Source organism: Urocitellus parryii, chromosome 8 (genome assembly GCF_045843805.1).
Source record: "Urocitellus parryii isolate mUroPar1 chromosome 8, mUroPar1.hap1, whole genome shotgun sequence".
NCBI classification, from domain to species: Eukaryota; Metazoa; Chordata; class Mammalia; order Rodentia; family Sciuridae; genus Urocitellus; species Urocitellus parryii.
The window spans coordinates 73,414,216-73,430,668 of record NC_135538.1 but is presented as its reverse complement, the minus strand read 5'-3'; the positions used below and the strand labels follow the sequence as shown (position 1 = coordinate 73,430,668).

Genomic DNA, 16,453 nt, shown 5'->3' with positions numbered 1-16,453 from the left:
ATTTGCTATTTTCTGTCTTTTTGCTAACAGCCATTCTAACTTGAGTGAGATGATATTGCATTGTTTTGATCTGCATTTCCCTAGTAATTAGTGATGTTGAGCATTTTTCACATACTTGTTGGTATATATATACACATATATACTACACACACACACATATACACGTATACACTTTTTTTTTTTTTTTGCTGGGCGGGGAGTACTGGGGATTGAACTCAGGGTACTTGACCTCTGAGCTACATCCCTAGCCCTGCTTTGTATTTTATTTAGAGACAGGGTCTCACTGACTTGCTTAGCACCTTGCTTTTGTTGAAGCTGGCTTTGAACTTTCAATCCTCCTGCCTCAGCCTCCCAAGCTGTTGGGATTACAGGCATGTACCACCCCACCAGGCTGTCTTGTCTTTTTTTGAGAAATGTCTTCTCAGCTCATTTACCCACTTTAAAAATTGGATTACTTGATTTTTTGCTGTTGAGTTATTGGAGTTCTTTATGTATTCTGGATATTTAACCCTTTGTCAGATGAATAGCTTGCAAATATTTTTTCCTGCTCTGTCAGTTGTCTTTTCACTCTGCCGTCTCCATTGCTGGGCTGAAACTTTTTAGTTAGATGTGGTCCCTTTTGCCTCTTGTGCAGAAAATCTTGGCCCATCCCAATGTCCTGATGTGTTTCCCCAGTTTCCTTCCAGTAGTTTCACAGTTTCAGGTCTTTGACCCATTTTGCTTGGATTTTGGTAACTGGTGAGAGACAGGAGTCTAGTTTTCTTCCTTCTGCCTGTGGACATTCAGTTTTCCTGGCACCATTAACTGAACGAGACTTTTTCCTTTCTGCAGTGTATGATCTTGTTATCTTTGTTGAAAACCAGCTGGCTATAAATGTGTGGGATCATGTCTGGGTTCTCTTTCCTGTCCCATTGGTCTGTGTATCTTGTTTTCATGCCAGTACCATGCTGTGTAGGTGACCATGGTTTTGTAAAACCTGCCTTCAAGTCAGGTATTATAATGCCTTCGGCTCTCTTCTTTTTTACTCATGATGTTTTTGGCTCTTTACAGAATTTGATAGCTCCATACACAATTTTTTTTCTAGTTCTGTGAAGAATGTCACTATTATTTTTGTAGGAATTGCATTGACCCTGTGGAATGCTTTGGGTCATGTGGACACATGTTCACATCTTCTATCTGTGAACATTTTTTGTGTGTGAATTTTTTTAATCCATGCTACATAGTGTTTGTAAAAATATTCTGCATGTTTGGTTAAATTTATTCCTAAGTGATATATATACACACATATGCATATGTGTACATATATATATTTGTAGTGATTATGAATGAGATTTTTAAAAATATATTCTCCTCAGCTATTTAATTATTATATTAAAAATGTTACTGAAGGATCAGAGCATAGCTTAGTTGTAGAAAAGGCACTTAACATGTGCAAAGTCCTGTATTTTTTCTCCAGTATGTGCACGCACTCATGTGTGCACGTATATACACACACATTCACACACAAGCTTTTGATTTTTACCTTTTTGCAGTTCTGTGATTTGAGCCCACGGCCTCATGTATGCTAGGCAAACACTACCACTCAGCTACATCTCTGGTACATTGATTTTTATAGGTTGATTTTATATCTTGTGATCTTACTGAATTTGTTTTTAAATTCTAACAGTTTGGGGGTGGAGTGTAGAATCTTTATATATAAAATCATGTCATCTGCAAATAAATAATTTGGCATCCTCTTCTTTTTGGGTGCCCTATCTTTCTCTTGATTTATTTATCTGACAAAGACTTCTATACTATATTAAATAAAAGTAGTGAAAGTGGACATCCCTATCTGATCTTGGAGAAAATAATTTCAGCTGTTCCCCATTCATTTTGATGTTGATTGCTTGTCATATAATAGACTTTCTTGTATTAGGTGTTTTCTATACCTATTTTTTTAAATCATGGGATGTTGAATGTCATCAAATTTTTTTCTGCACTTATTGAGTTCTAAAGATGTGATATGTCTAATGATTTACATATTTACATGGTTAACCACTCTTTTGTCCCTGGAATATTCCCACGATCATTGTATATAATCTTTTATTTGCATGGTGTTCAGTGTGTTCAGAGAAACTTTTGTAGTAATGAACTACAGAAATAATCCCCAAAATATATTCTTACTTATCATTATTAAATGATGAATTATATATATATATATATATATATATATATATATATATATATATATATATATCCTAAAGTGTTTTTCCTTATTCCAGTGCTTTTTTTTTTTTTTTTTGGCTAGGAATTGAATCCAGCATTGCTTAACCACTGAGCCATATCCCACCTCTTTTATTTTATTTTTTGTTTTGTGTTTTAATACTGGGGATTGAATCTAGGGGTAGTTACCACTGAGAAACATCCCTAGCCCATTTTATATTTTATTTGGAGACAGAGTCTTACTAAGTTACTGAGGCTGGCTTTGAAGTTGTGATCCTCCGGCCTCAGCCTCCCAAGACGCTTGAATTATAGGCATGTGCCACCTTGCCTGGCTCTTTTTATTTTGAGAGAGGGCCTCACTAAGTTGCTGAGGCTGGTTTTGAACTTGAGTTCCTCCTGCCTTGGCCTCTCAAATTGCTGGGATTATAGGAGTGTTTTGCCATGACTGGCTCCATTGTTTGTTTGGTTTTAAGCTTTTTTTTAAAAAAAAATTTAGATGTTGATGGACCTTTATTTTATTCATTTATTTATATGCAGTGCTGAGAACCAAACTCAGTGCGTCAAACACCCTAGGCACGCACTCTACCAAAGAGCCACAACCCCAGCCCTTCCATTGCTGTTTTGAAGAGACCTAGAATCAATTAAGTAGTCATAGCTAACAAAATAAAGTTCTCAAATAGGCTGGATTGTATTGTATTTGATTGGTATTTTATCAGACTAAGTGCTTGTTTTCTATAATAATTCTGACAGACTTAGCTACATGACATTCTGAAATCTCAAACAGTGGGTTAATGATGAGAGGAGGAGATGAGGAAGACAGGATGCAGTAGTTAGTCAAAGGATCCTGGTTCTCATATTGAAAAGGAACCTTTTCCCCTATCCCAAGATGGCTCATAAAATTTCCAAAATTTCATGATAGATTCAGATGTAGTTTGATCTCTGTACATATTCAAATATATATGACCAGTGAAGTGGAACAAGACCAGATGTAGTGACAATCTTCAGTCAGACAGTTTTAAGTACTGCACTGGAAGTACTGTTCAGATCCAGAACCAACCTTTTTTTTTTTTTTTTTTTGAGTCTTTTGCATTTTTTTTTTATTGGTTGTTCAAAACCTTACAGAGCTCTTGACATATCATGTTTCAAACATTAGTTTCAAGTGAGTTATGAACTCCCATTTTTACCCCAAATACAGATTGCAGAATCACATCGGTTACACATTCACATTTTTACATAATGCCATACTAGTAACTGTTGTATTCTGCTACCTTTCCTATCCTCTACTATCCCCTTCCCCCCCCATCTTCTCTCTCTACCCCATCTACTGTAATTCATTTCTCTCCTTGTTTTTTCTTCCAATTCCCCTCACAACCTCTTTTATGTAGTTTTTTTTTATAACAATGAGGGTCTCTTTCCATTTCCATGCAATTCCCCTTTTCTCTCTCTTTCCCTCCCATCTCGTGTCTCTGTTTAATGTCAATCTTTTCTTCCTGCTCTTCCTCCCTGCTCTATTCTTAGTTGCTCTCATTATATCAAAGAAGACATTTGGTATTTGTTTTTTAGGGATTGGCTAGCTTCACTAAGCATAATCTGCTCTAGTGCCATCCATTTCCCTGCAAATTCCATGATTTTGTCATTTTTTAGTACTGCGTAATACTCCATGGTGTATAAATGCCACATTTTTAATCCATTCATCCATTGAAGGGCATCTGGGTTGGTTCCACAGTCTAGCTATTGTGAATTGTGCTGCTGTGAACATCGATGTGTCAGTATCCCTGTAGTACGCTCTTTTAAGGTCTTCAGGGAAGAAGAAAGATGAGAAGGGTCCAACTTCCCTTTCAGAGAGGAGAGACTGACAAAAGATAAGCAGGCTATCTTAGTAGGCTAAGGTTCAAATAAATGCTATAATCATAACTGGGCAACTGGTGAAAAAGTCACACAAATAGCCCAAAGTTCTTTCACATACACTGGGTAAGCATTACAAGAAGTGTGTTACTTAGTTTAGAGGGCACTTGATTGGTACAGTGGATATTGGATTTCTGGTAATAGAACTAATTTTAGAAAGCACCAAACGGTAGGCCTGAGCCTACTATATTTTAAGATTCTAGAAACCTGGTGTAAGGCAAAGGGATTTCTATTGGCTAAAGTTACTAAAGCCAGACGTGTAAATTCTGCTTTCAACTTCTAAAACTAGTCTGAAGCAAGCATATCAGAGTCTATTGCAGTCAAGTCCCTTGAGGCCTTTAAGGCTTTTGAGCCTCTAATGAATTTTTTAGGTTGTAGATGTACTAGATGTTCTTATCAAGCTCACAATTTAAGTATTGGATCACTTTAGTAACCAAAGATATTACCCAGTTGTATTTGTAATCTAGAAGTCTGTCTTTCACACTTGATTGAAAAATGACATCCATGTGTATCTTAAAATGTTTGAGTAAGTTTAATGGAAACTGATGTTAATTAATTATAAAATGTTAAGCTTTCAAGTTTAGTTCCACAAAAGTGATTTTTTATTTTATTCACTTAGTATTCAGGTGAAGATCCTACAGATAATACAAGAGAAATTAAGTTCTGATCATGTCTTCCTACTGAATGTCAGGTTTTATTGAAATCAAATGATTACAAGACTAGCCTTACAAAAATTGTAACCCCCCTGCTCATGAACCATAGTAAGGATATTTAACATTTCTGCCTCATCTTCCACCTAATTTTTTCAACATCTATCCAACCTGTTGGTAACTAAATCCTCCAAATTTGTCACTCTTTGGTTCTCAACCATACTATAATTGCTTAGTGTTCTTATGACTAATTGTATCTTCCCCACATACTAGCTTAATCCTGATAGTATTTCTCTTGTGTTTTGTATCTCTGTGTAGGTTGCCCTTGATTTTTCTTGGCATCTTAAATCACTATTGACACAAATAAAGAAGTGTTTATCTCTTGCCTCCTTGGCTGAGACTAGTCCTATAATGCATAAAGAGAATGTCCAGTACTAATTTGGATTATATCAGCTAAGAAAATGTGACATATTAAAAGGTCCACTGGAAGTCAAGGGAATGAAACCAGAAAGAACAGGAGAAAGAGGTTAGAGGGCTCCAAAACAAACTATTTCACAACATTGCCTTGTTTTTAAGTATTTGCCAGCTTTGACAAAAGGGTAATGGCATTTTCCCCTCAAGGTTTTGTGTCATAATAAAGTCGTTTATCATTTATTGTAAGATAAGTGCCTGGGTCTATCTTAGGTACCTAAGACATTAGTAAATGAAACAGATCTTTGCCCTTAAATTCTAAGAGTTAGCATTTTAAACTTAGATTCTAGTAGCTGGAAATAAAGATAATGACAGATTTATTGAGCATGTTAGTTTCAAGTAGAGCAGGGTAGGGAATCATCAAGATTGCAAAGTCAGGGGCTAGGGTTGTGGATCAGCAATACAGCGCTCGCCTGGCACATGTGGGGCACTGGTTCGATCCTCAGTATCACATAAAAATAAAATATTGTGTCCAATTACAACTAAAGAAAAAAAATTTAAAAGATTGTAAAGTCAACTACTTTTTCATTATATATCACATATGCTGTCTCATGTTCATTAATGAAACTGCATTTTTATTCCATTTATTTATTCTTGGTTTTTTGGAGAGAGGGTTGGCCTCACAATGGGTTCTAATGACCTACCGACCTCAGCCTCCTGAGTCGCTGAGACTATAGGTGCATGCCACCACACCTCGCTAGAATGTACATTTTATATCTCCAAATAATTTTGCTTTTTCAAGGCCCCATAGCTTTCCTTATTCTATTTGGTAGTATCAAGATCCTTTATTATAGCCTGGTGTGGTGGCGCACTCCTGTAATCCCAGCATCTCAGAAGACTGAGGTAGGAGGATTGTGAGTTCAAAGGCAGCGCAAGGCCCTAAGCAACTCAAACCTTATTATTTGGAGACAGAGTCTCTAAATAAAATATAAAAAAAGGGCTGGAGATATGGCTCAGTGATTAAATGCCCCTGGATTCAACCCCTAGTACCAAGCTGGGCGGGAGCACATGCAGTGAGATCCTATATTACATATCTGACCCATTATGCCAAATTATTTTTTTCTCTCCTGGAGTTCATGAAGCCTTAGGGCCTCTGCAATAACAGCACCTACCTCAGACTTGGGAAATCAGCCATTCATATGGCTGGCTCCTTCAAATTCATGTCTGTTTGGACATCTCAAGCTTCCTATGAATGATCTATGCAGGGCACATTACCTCATCTTAATTCCCAGAAAAAAAAAATGCTAAGATTCCCTTCCTTAGAATTACACTTAAAATACTGATGTTTTGATCACTGTGGAATCCCAAACACCTATGATTCTTCAGTAAGATATCTAAAATCATTCTCTGTGTGGTGGTATTAAACTTTTGTACTTTAACACAAATACATGGAAGCTAACACTTACTTGCTTAGCATGTATGAAACCCTGGGTTCAATCACTAGAACCAAAACAAAATGCAGAAGTATCCCAAAATAAACAACCACTAAATATATCTCAAGGAACTATAAAAACAAGAAAAATCCAAATCCAAAATTAGTAGAAGGAAAGCTATGAACATAAGAGAATACCCATAAAGTAAAAAAAAACAAAAAACAAAAAAACCAAACAAACAAACAAACAAAAACAGAATACTCAAAGTAGGGGAAAAAAAAAAACAGTGAAATGAAGAAATGAGCTGGTTGTTCAAAAGTATAAACAAATTACAAATAAAAAATAACCAGAAAAGGCATTTAATAGAATTCAACATCTCATCATATAAAAATCCTGAATAAAATAGGTATAGAAGGAAAGTACCTCAACATAAAAAAGGTCTAATAAGGTCACATGTAAGCCAATAGCTAACATACTTAATGGGAAAAGCCAAAAGCTTTTTTGTTCTAAAATCTGGAATAATAAACGGATGTCCACTTTCACTACTTTTATTCAACAGTATTGAAGTCCCCAAAGAATCAAAAACATCATGAGCAAAAAAGAAGAGAGCCGAAGGCATTATAATATCTGATTTGAAGGCAGGTTTTACAAAACCATCGTCACCTACACAGCATGGTACTGGCATGAAAACAAGACACACAGACCAATGGGACAGGAGAACCCAGACATGATCCCACACATTTATAGGCAGCTGGTTTTCAACAAAGATAACAAGATCATACACTGCAGAAAGGAAAAAGTCTCAATTAATGGTGCCAGGAAAACTTGATGTCCACAGGCAGAAGGAAGAAAACTCCTGTCTCTCACCAGTTACCAAAATCCAAGCAAAATGGGTCAAAGACCTGAAACTATGTAATACTGGAAGGAAACTGGGGAAACACATGAGGACATTGGGATGGGCCAAGATTTTCTGCACAAGACCCCCAAAGCACAAATAGACAAAAGGGACCACGTCTATGAAGTGCTAAGCAAGTCTCTTAAATACAAAGCAGGGCTAGGGATGTAGCTCAGAGGTCAAGTACCCTGAGTTCAATCCCTAGTACTCCCCGCCCAGCAAAAAAAAAAAAAAAAAAAAAAGTGTGTATGTGTGTGTATAGTATATATATATACCAGCAAGTATGTGAAAAATGCTCAACATCACTAATTACTAGGAAAATGCAGGTCAAAACAATGCAATATCATCTCACTCAAGTTAGAATGGCTGTTAGCAAAGAGAAATTAGCAAATGCTGGCAAGGATGGGAAGAGGAACTCTCAAACATAATTGAGGGGAATGTGCATCATCAGTACATCCATTATGGAAAAAAGGTATGAAACCTCCATCATACCGTGTGATTCAATAATCCCCACTCGTGGGCATATATACATAGGAATCAAAAGCAGCATTTCAGACGTCTGTACTTGTTTATTGCAGTGCTGTTCACCATCTGTGGACACCTCCCATGTCCATGGATGGGTGATTGGATAAAGGAAATGTGGCACATATACACAATGGAACACTATTCGGCTATGAAAAGAATGAATTCCTGTCATTTGTGACAACATGGAACTAGCTAAGTATATTAAGTGAAATATGCCAATTAGAGACTAGTATTTTATTATCTCATATGCAGTGACTAAGAATAGGGTGCTGGACAGGATAGGGAAAGGTTGATAAGATTTCCCAACTATTTTAATATACCAGTGTCAATAATTTCATGGGAATAGTTTCAGAATTGAAAACTTGGGACTCAAATGGGTTAATAAAAAATTTTATTGTTATATTAACCAGTTATTGTAATCAATAACCAGACATCTCTATAAGAAACTAAATTATAAGGCAGTGTCAACTTTGACTCAGTTTTAATTACAATTATGTATCTTAAATTCAAGAGGTGATTAATGGCAAAACACTGAGGAATAATTTGACAAGGTTAATTATGCAAAGTTCAAGACCCTCCTGTTAAAAACCCATTAGTTCATGGTTTAGCTATGGTTAAAAAAAATAGAATCCCAAACTGTATGTTTTCTCTTCATGTCTGCTTTTTCTGGATTACTCTTATCACCAGGTTTTCATAGTAGAAAAAGGAGACTTTGTGGTGCTAGTCCTAGAAAAGGAAAAACAAAAATTACAAGATGATCAACATTAAAAGCTTATTTAATAGTATCAAAAAACTTTGTCCTCAATGGTTTATCTCAGAAGCCAGATCCGTAATTAAGTTTGTTTCAACAGGAGTTCAGTTTCGGGATAGGATCATCATAGATAAGACCAAGGACACAATATTGTTAAAGAAAAAAATATGCACTTACAGAAATTGTTCTGTCTTATGAACTTTACAGCAAACTGGCCTGAGTGGGCACACAGTCACAATCACTGTTGGCAGAAAAACAAATATATCTGATTTAAGGTGAATGAATGGAACAAAAAATTTACACATTTCATCTACAGCTATTGGTCTTCATCTCAGAAGCCGAATCCGTACATGATTTTCTTCAGGTAATCAGCTTCGGGATAGGTTTCATCACTGATTTGACCAATCATACATATATTATCTATAGAATACTAGGCCGAATACATACCAAGCGTTGACTGTCAGGTTTTAAGCAATTAATTCTTTGCTAAACATTCCATGACATGTTTTGGGATTTTCTTATGCATCTACCAAAAAAAAATTTTAAATGGTTACACACCATTTTCTATTACAGTAAATAAAAAACGTCAGCTTTGGTTTAAAAAATAAGCTCAGTAACCCTTACCTTTTTATGTCCATGTAGCCGCTCCGATTGACCACTGAAAGCTAGCGCCATCATTACTGCGGGGGATCGATGCTTGCAATCAAACATTCTCAGAATGTCACGTTTAAATTTTTTTCCCTGCAGTTAATTCTCTCCCACTCGTTAAATCGTACTGCATACAGCGCCGCCTGGGTTTCAAGCAGCACCAAGGTCCATAAAGAGCTGGGGCTGTTCATGTTGAAATAATCTGGGGAAAGTAAAAAGCATTCGCCATGTTAATAAGTGCCCCTTGATTCTATTCTTTTTTTTGTGTGTGTGTGGTGTTGGGGATTGAACCTAGCTAGGGCCTTTCTTGCGCAAGCGAGGGAAGCCCTGTACCAAGTAAGGTATATTCCCAGCCCGCACCCCTTGTTCTTAAATTAACCTCATCATCCCTTACACGTGTACACAGTATCCATAAGTACACTTTTGTACCTTTTGTAAATCCTCAGGTGACTTTCCCGTCGACGCTCAGGCTCAGGCCTGCCCTGGGCCTAAGCCAGAAAACCTCCGTTCGTGGCGCCATAGGCCCTTCAGTATGTTGTCTCCCGGACTCTATTCAAGGCACGTGGCGACCCGGCGGCGCGTTCTGCATGTGCAAACTTCCAACAACTAGCACTCTAGGATCAAGGCTCCGAGATCGCTTCAAAGTACGCCAGTCCCAACTATACACGGAGCCTCGGTACTGGCGTGACACCCATTCGCACACATACCAAACAACAGGTCCGCCGTCTCCCCGAAAAAGAAGGAGGCAGATCCCGCGCAGCTCCTTATATAATCTCTCCTGAATCAGACCGAGGCCGCCCCGCCCTCCCGCACCTATTGGATGTGGGAGATGATGGGGGCGTGGCCTCTTCCGGAGGCGATCGAGCGGGAGCGCGCGCGGCGGCTCTTTTTTTCCCGCGGCCGTTCCTGGGCGTGGTGCGCGCACCTCCCACCGCCGCGTGCCCGTTCATCTCCTGGCGCGCACCCGTAGGCGCGCAGTGGTCCGTCGCTTCCGAGTCTGGCGGGCGACTCGGCCCTACGTGGCGCGGGAGTGGCGCCAGAATTCAAACTACGAGCCGCAGTTGGAGGCGAGGCCATCGCCTGCCTCGCGCCAAGTTCGACCTGCACAGACTGGGTCCGGGAGTGAACTTCAGTTTTACAGAGTAGATCAGCTTCACTTTAGCACCAACTGGAGAATCCGAGCTGGCTAGGGGGCGCCGTGCGAAAGTTGGCACCCAGCGGCGGTCGCTGAAGGAGCTGGTGAGCACTGGCTACCACACTCTCAGAAAGGGGAGAAATGCTCGGTGAAAACACTGAAGGCGCCGCGTTAGTCCTCCCATCCACAGCGAGAAAGCCGCGCCTCTCCTGAGGGCCGCCCAGTCGCGCGGCACGCGACACAGCTGAGTCGCAACGCTGGCGCGAGCGCCCACCCTTATCTAGACGCATCCCACTCCAGTTTGTGCTGCTGTTATACTGTAACCAGTCCCTAGAAGGCTTGCTGAGACAGCAAACCTCAGCTTAAATACTCCATTTTATAGAGGAAACTGAGACCGAAAGCAGCTAAGTAATTTGTCCAAGGTCACACAACTAAATTGCTTTGCTATTTTTTAGTTTCTTATACCAAATTAGTCATAGGGAGTTGAGGAGCAAGGTTAATTTGAGAAGTATCCTGAATACTTAACACAAACGACAAAAGTTCTAAAGTAATGCTTCCCATAATTAGCATGTATGAGTGAATATGTGTGTGTGCATGTACAACATTTGAACATTGGAGGAAGGATGATTTCTTCTGACCAGGAGTTCCAGACCAGCTTGGGAGCATGGGGCATGAGGCCCTGGATTGGATTCCCAGCTCAGCAAACAAAACGGCAAAACAAAACAAAAACAAACAAAACCCCCCCAAACCCTAGGAAGATATTCAGGTCTTTATTTCATAGCACTTCTTACTGGTTAAAACTCTTAAGGTGTGCGTTTGTTTTTGGTCGGTTTCCTCTTTTAGAGTGGTGTGAGGAGCACATCTGGTTTGTGCACTGCAGTTCAGTTTTCTGGTTTAGAACAGTGACCAGTGTGAAATAGGTTTTCAGTGATTACTGGTTAATGATTAAATTAATATATTTGATGGTTATTCAGAAAGCTAGAATGAAAGGCAAACTTCAGATTAAAAGGTAATAGTAAAAAGCAAATTTCCCTAACTGGAACCTAAATGATGAAGTATTTACTTGGCTGGGCTTTATATTGTGTTTGTATATTATTTGTAATGTACAATGTAAGTTTGCATATTGTTCATAGTTTTTTTTTTTTTTAACTAAAACAGCACAGAAAGATATAAAAGCAAAGTAAGATCTCCTTTCCACATCCATGGGAATATTTTTCCCAGTTCTATATACCAGTTGTAACCACAATGTATAACTATATGTACATATTTTTTCACATACAAGGGGGATCTATATACTCTTCTGCAACTTGCTTTTTCTTGTTGTAAACATCACATATATCTTTCCCTATCAGTACATATAGAATACCTTATTTTTCTTTATAGCCTGCATAATATGTAGTTGGATATAGCATAAATTATTTCATCAATTTCAATCTTTCAAAATTTCAAACAGCACACAGGTGAATTATAAATATATAGAACTTGTGACAACATACCTGCAAGATTATTATTATTTTTTATTGGATGTTCAAAACATTACAAATCTCATGACATATCATCTTTCATACATTTGATTCAAGTGGGTTATGAACTCCCATTTTTACCCCAAATACAAATTGCAGAATCACATCGGTTACACATCCACATTTTTACATAATGCCATATTAGTGACTGTTGTATTCTGCTACCTTTCCTATCCCCTACTATCCCCCCTCCCCTCCCATCCCATCTTCCCTCTCTACCCCATCTGCTGTTGTTCAGTTCTCTCCCTTGTTTTTTTTTTCCCCTTTCCCCTCACAACCTCTTATGTGTAATTTTGTGTAACAATGAGGGTCTCCTTCCATTTCCATGCAATTTCCCTTTTCTCTCCCTTACCCTCCCACCACTCATCTCTGTTTAATGTTAATGCAAGATTATTTTTTAAGGATCAAAGATTAAGCATTCTTAAATTGGTGATAGATACTTGCTTAATTGCCTTACCTTTAGTTATATAAAAAGTCTATATGTTGTGATTATAAAGTGTTTTGTGAATTAAAAACACCAACATAACTATAATGGATGGCAATTATAACAGAATTGATATTGAGAATCAATATTGGATTTGTTATCTTTCAATCTTGGCTGTGTTGAAGCCTATCACCAACATCTGGTCAAGTTGAATAAAACATTTATTGATTTTTTTTTTGGTGTTAAGATTTTTGGGTTCTTTATATAGCTTAGAGATTAGTGCTCTACCTGATGTAGGTGTGGTAAAAATTTGCTCTCAATCTGTAGGCTCTCTATTCACTTCACTGATTGTTTCTTTTGTTGAGAAGCTTTTTAGTTTGTATCCATCCCATTTATTGATTATTGATTTTAATTCTTGCACTATAGGAGTCTTATTAAGGAAGTTGGGCCTAATCCGACATGATGGAGATTTGCACCTAATAAGTGTTGGTGAGGATGTGGGGAAAAAGGCACACTCATACATTGCTGGTGGGGCTGCAAATTGGTGCAGCCAATATGGAAAGCAGTATAAGAGATTCCTTGGAAAACTGGGAAAGGAACCACCATTTGACCCAGCTATCCCCCTCGGTCTATACCCAAAGGACTTCAAAACAGTATATTACAGGGTCACAGCCATATCAATGTTTATAGGAGCTAAATTCACAATACCTAAATTGTGGAACCAACCTAGATACCCTTCAGTAGATTAATGAATAAAGGAAATGTGGCATATATACACAATGAACTCACCATTAAAAGAGAATAAAATCATGGCATTTGCAGGTAAATGCATAAAGTTGGAGAATATAATGCTAAATGAAATAAGCCAATCTCCCAAAACTGAATGCCTGAATACTGAATGTTCTCTCTGATATAAGGATACTGATTCATAGTGGGAATGGGAGGAATAGACGAACTTTAAATAGGGCAAGGGCAAGAGAGGGGAATCGAGGGAGCATGGGGGTAGGAAAGACAGTGGAATAAGACAGACATCATTACCCTAAGTACATGTATGAAAACACCAATGGTATGATTGTACTTTGTGTATAATCAGAGACATGAAAAATTGTGCTCTATTTGTATAATATGAAATGAATTGCATCTGCTGCCATATATAACAAATTTGAATAAATGAAATTTAAAAAATGCAAATGTACCAAGTTGAGGTACAAATGAAAATACATAAATAAATTTTTTAGGTTAAAAAGTGTATAAAACAATGATTCCCTACCCTAACTTACCAGTTTACACCCCATAAACTTAAAAGATTATGAGATTTTGGGGTTCCAACCAAAGCAGAATCTTTCTGGGACACAAGAATCAATATTTTACTTTTCAGTAATGGGGACTGGACCCAAGGGTGTTTTACCATTGAGCTACAGTTCCAGCCCTTTTAATTTTTTTGTTTTGAGACAGTTTCACTGAATTGTGAATTGTACTTGAACTTGTGATCCTCCTGCCTCAGTCTCCTGATCAGCTGGGATTACAGGTATATGACACCATCTCCACCCATGTATCAACATTTTAAACAAGCATCAGGGCTAAAGTTGTCCAATAGAAATATAACATGAATCAAAAATGCAAGTTGCATATGTATTTTTAAATGTACTAGCAGCCATATTTTTAAAGTAAAAGAATCAGATGAAAGTACCTCTACTAATATATTTCTTTTTTTTTTTAACATTTATTTACTTATCAATTATGTAGTGCTGAGAATCAAACCCAGTGCGTTACATGTGCTAGGCAAGTGCTCCACCACTCAGCCACAACCCCAGCCTAAAAATACTTCATTTAACCCAATATAATCAAAATATTTTCATTTCAACATAGCAATATAAAAATCATTGAGACTTTTATTTTGTACAGTCTTTGAAATCTGATGTGTATTTTACACTTATATTTCAATTTGAACTATCTATATTTTAAATACTTAAACACTTAAATTACAATGGCTACTATATTAGCACAGGTATAGAATGACTCAAACACATACAGAAGTTTGAGAACCACTGCTTGGCGTGAGATACTGCATACACAACACTTCCTAGTCTTGGGAAAAAAACAAAACAAAACAAAATCCTTCTATATTATTTTTGACTCACAAACTAAGAATTTTAACAGGAAATGCAAAATGAAATTAATTCAGAGCTTGATTATTGAAAATGCCCTCCGGTGAACATGGGCAATGCCTGTGAAGTCAATACACAACCCTTTCAAGATGTTTATTGCATCAAGAAACCAAAAGATGAACCCACGGATGTAGCCATCAGTCACCGCCCCCATACTTAAAATATTCAATCAAACTGCTACCAAATATTTTAAATGATTTAATAAAGACCACATAAGTACTGCAATCAAGTGTTTTTGAAGAATTCATGATACTGAAAATGAAATCTAATTTCCTTTAACAAACTTCCAGACAAGATCATCATTTTTATCACTTTTTTGAAGAAATGTTCATTGAGTTCTTGGTACATGCTTCGTGCTTCAGACAAACCTAATAGAAATTCAGAAAACTCCTTGATGTTCCCAAAGGAGTTTATAGTTCATTAAGAAGTGTTTGCTCAACTTTTGACAGAGTTTAGAAATCAATGCAATTACTTAGATGAGATATTGTGAAGGACACCACTTGGAAATGGAAGGCAGGGGAAGAAAACAACATATAGTAAGAACTTGTTACATGATGTCAGATTCTTACATGTATTATTAAGTCATGTAATTTTCAGAAAAAATTTGGTATGTATTTTTAAACTTGTGTGTTAGATAGCTTTCTATCACCATAACAAATCATCATCATCATCATCATCATCATCATCATCATCATCATCATTAGTGGAGATTGAATCCAAGGGGACTTTACCACTGAGATATATCCCAAGCCCTTTTTGTTTTTTATTTTATTATTATTATTTTTTGGGCTAGGGATTGAACCCAGGGGCACTTTACCAACTGAGCTACATTCTTACCCCCACTTTTTTATTTATATTTTTTTAATTTTGAGACAGAGTCTCATTAAGTTGCTTAGGGCCTTGCTAAGTTGCTGAGGCTGACCTCAAACTTGAGATCCCCTGCCTGAGGCTCCCGAGTTTGCTGGGATTATAGGCATGTTGCCACCCTGCCTGGGTTTTTCTTTTCTTTTTATAAATTTGTGCATTCTAATTATTATAATAGTGAGATTCATTGCTATATATTCTATAGCAAAATACTTTATATAATCAATTTACAAAGATAAAAGATTTATTTTGGTTCACAGTTTTTGAGGTTTCTATCTGTAATTGGTTGGCCTTGTTGCTTTGGGCCTGTGGCAAAGCAACACAACATGGAGGAAGTGTGTGGCAGAATCAAACCGATCACCTCATGGCCAGGAAACAAAAGAGAAAGAGGAAGGGATCAGGGTTCCACATCCCCTTCAGGGATACACCTCCACTGATGTAAATGCCTCCCATTAGGCTATACCTCCTAAAGTTGCCACCATATGTCAATACTGCCAATCTGAGGGCCAACCCTTTAATACATGGGTCTCTGGGAGACATTTAAGATCCAAAATATTGTACCTTATATTAGAAATTGGAAAAGTGAGGCACAGAGATCCTAGTGAACTAATATTCTGAAGTCTTTCTGACCCCAAACTCGTTTATGTCACTAGGGTATGATATAGCTGTGTTAAAGGAAGAAATAATAGGTTGTGATAATGAACTGTTCATGAAGAGGGGAAGTGGAGGGGCGCCTGGGCAGCCAAGAGAACGGCAGGTATGTTGACAGGAAGAAGAAAGCCAAGAGATACTGGTTTGGAAGCAAGGAAAATAAATTGATTGAATTTTGGTTGTGTTAAATTTTGGATAGAATATTTGGTTATATTTGTCCAGTGGGTCATTAGAAATGTGAAACTGAACTCGAAGAGAAAAAACAGGG

The 16,453-nt window shown here is 37.6% G+C and overlaps 1 long non-coding RNA gene and 2 other non-coding genes across 3 annotated transcripts; all 3 read right to left on the bottom strand.

The window, feature by feature from the left end:
• Positions 1 to 8,125: 8,125 nt before the first annotated feature.
• LOC113198409 (uncharacterized) lies at positions 8,126 to 10,144 on the bottom strand. The gene is made up of 5 exons (XR_003302839.2): positions 9,850 to 10,144; positions 9,397 to 9,622; positions 9,220 to 9,298; positions 8,950 to 9,013; positions 8,126 to 8,747 (listed from the first exon to the last, which is right to left on the bottom strand). It is a non-coding gene; the product is annotated as an uncharacterized LOC113198409 (long non-coding RNA).
• LOC113198685 (small nucleolar RNA SNORD50) lies at positions 8,833 to 8,905 on the bottom strand. Its single transcript, XR_003302884.1, has one exon. It is a non-coding gene; the product is annotated as a small nucleolar RNA SNORD50 (small nucleolar RNA).
• LOC113198689 (small nucleolar RNA SNORD50) lies at positions 9,101 to 9,170 on the bottom strand. Its single transcript, XR_003302885.1, has one exon. It is a non-coding gene; the product is annotated as a small nucleolar RNA SNORD50 (small nucleolar RNA).
• Positions 10,145 to 16,453: the final 6,309 nt, after the last annotated feature.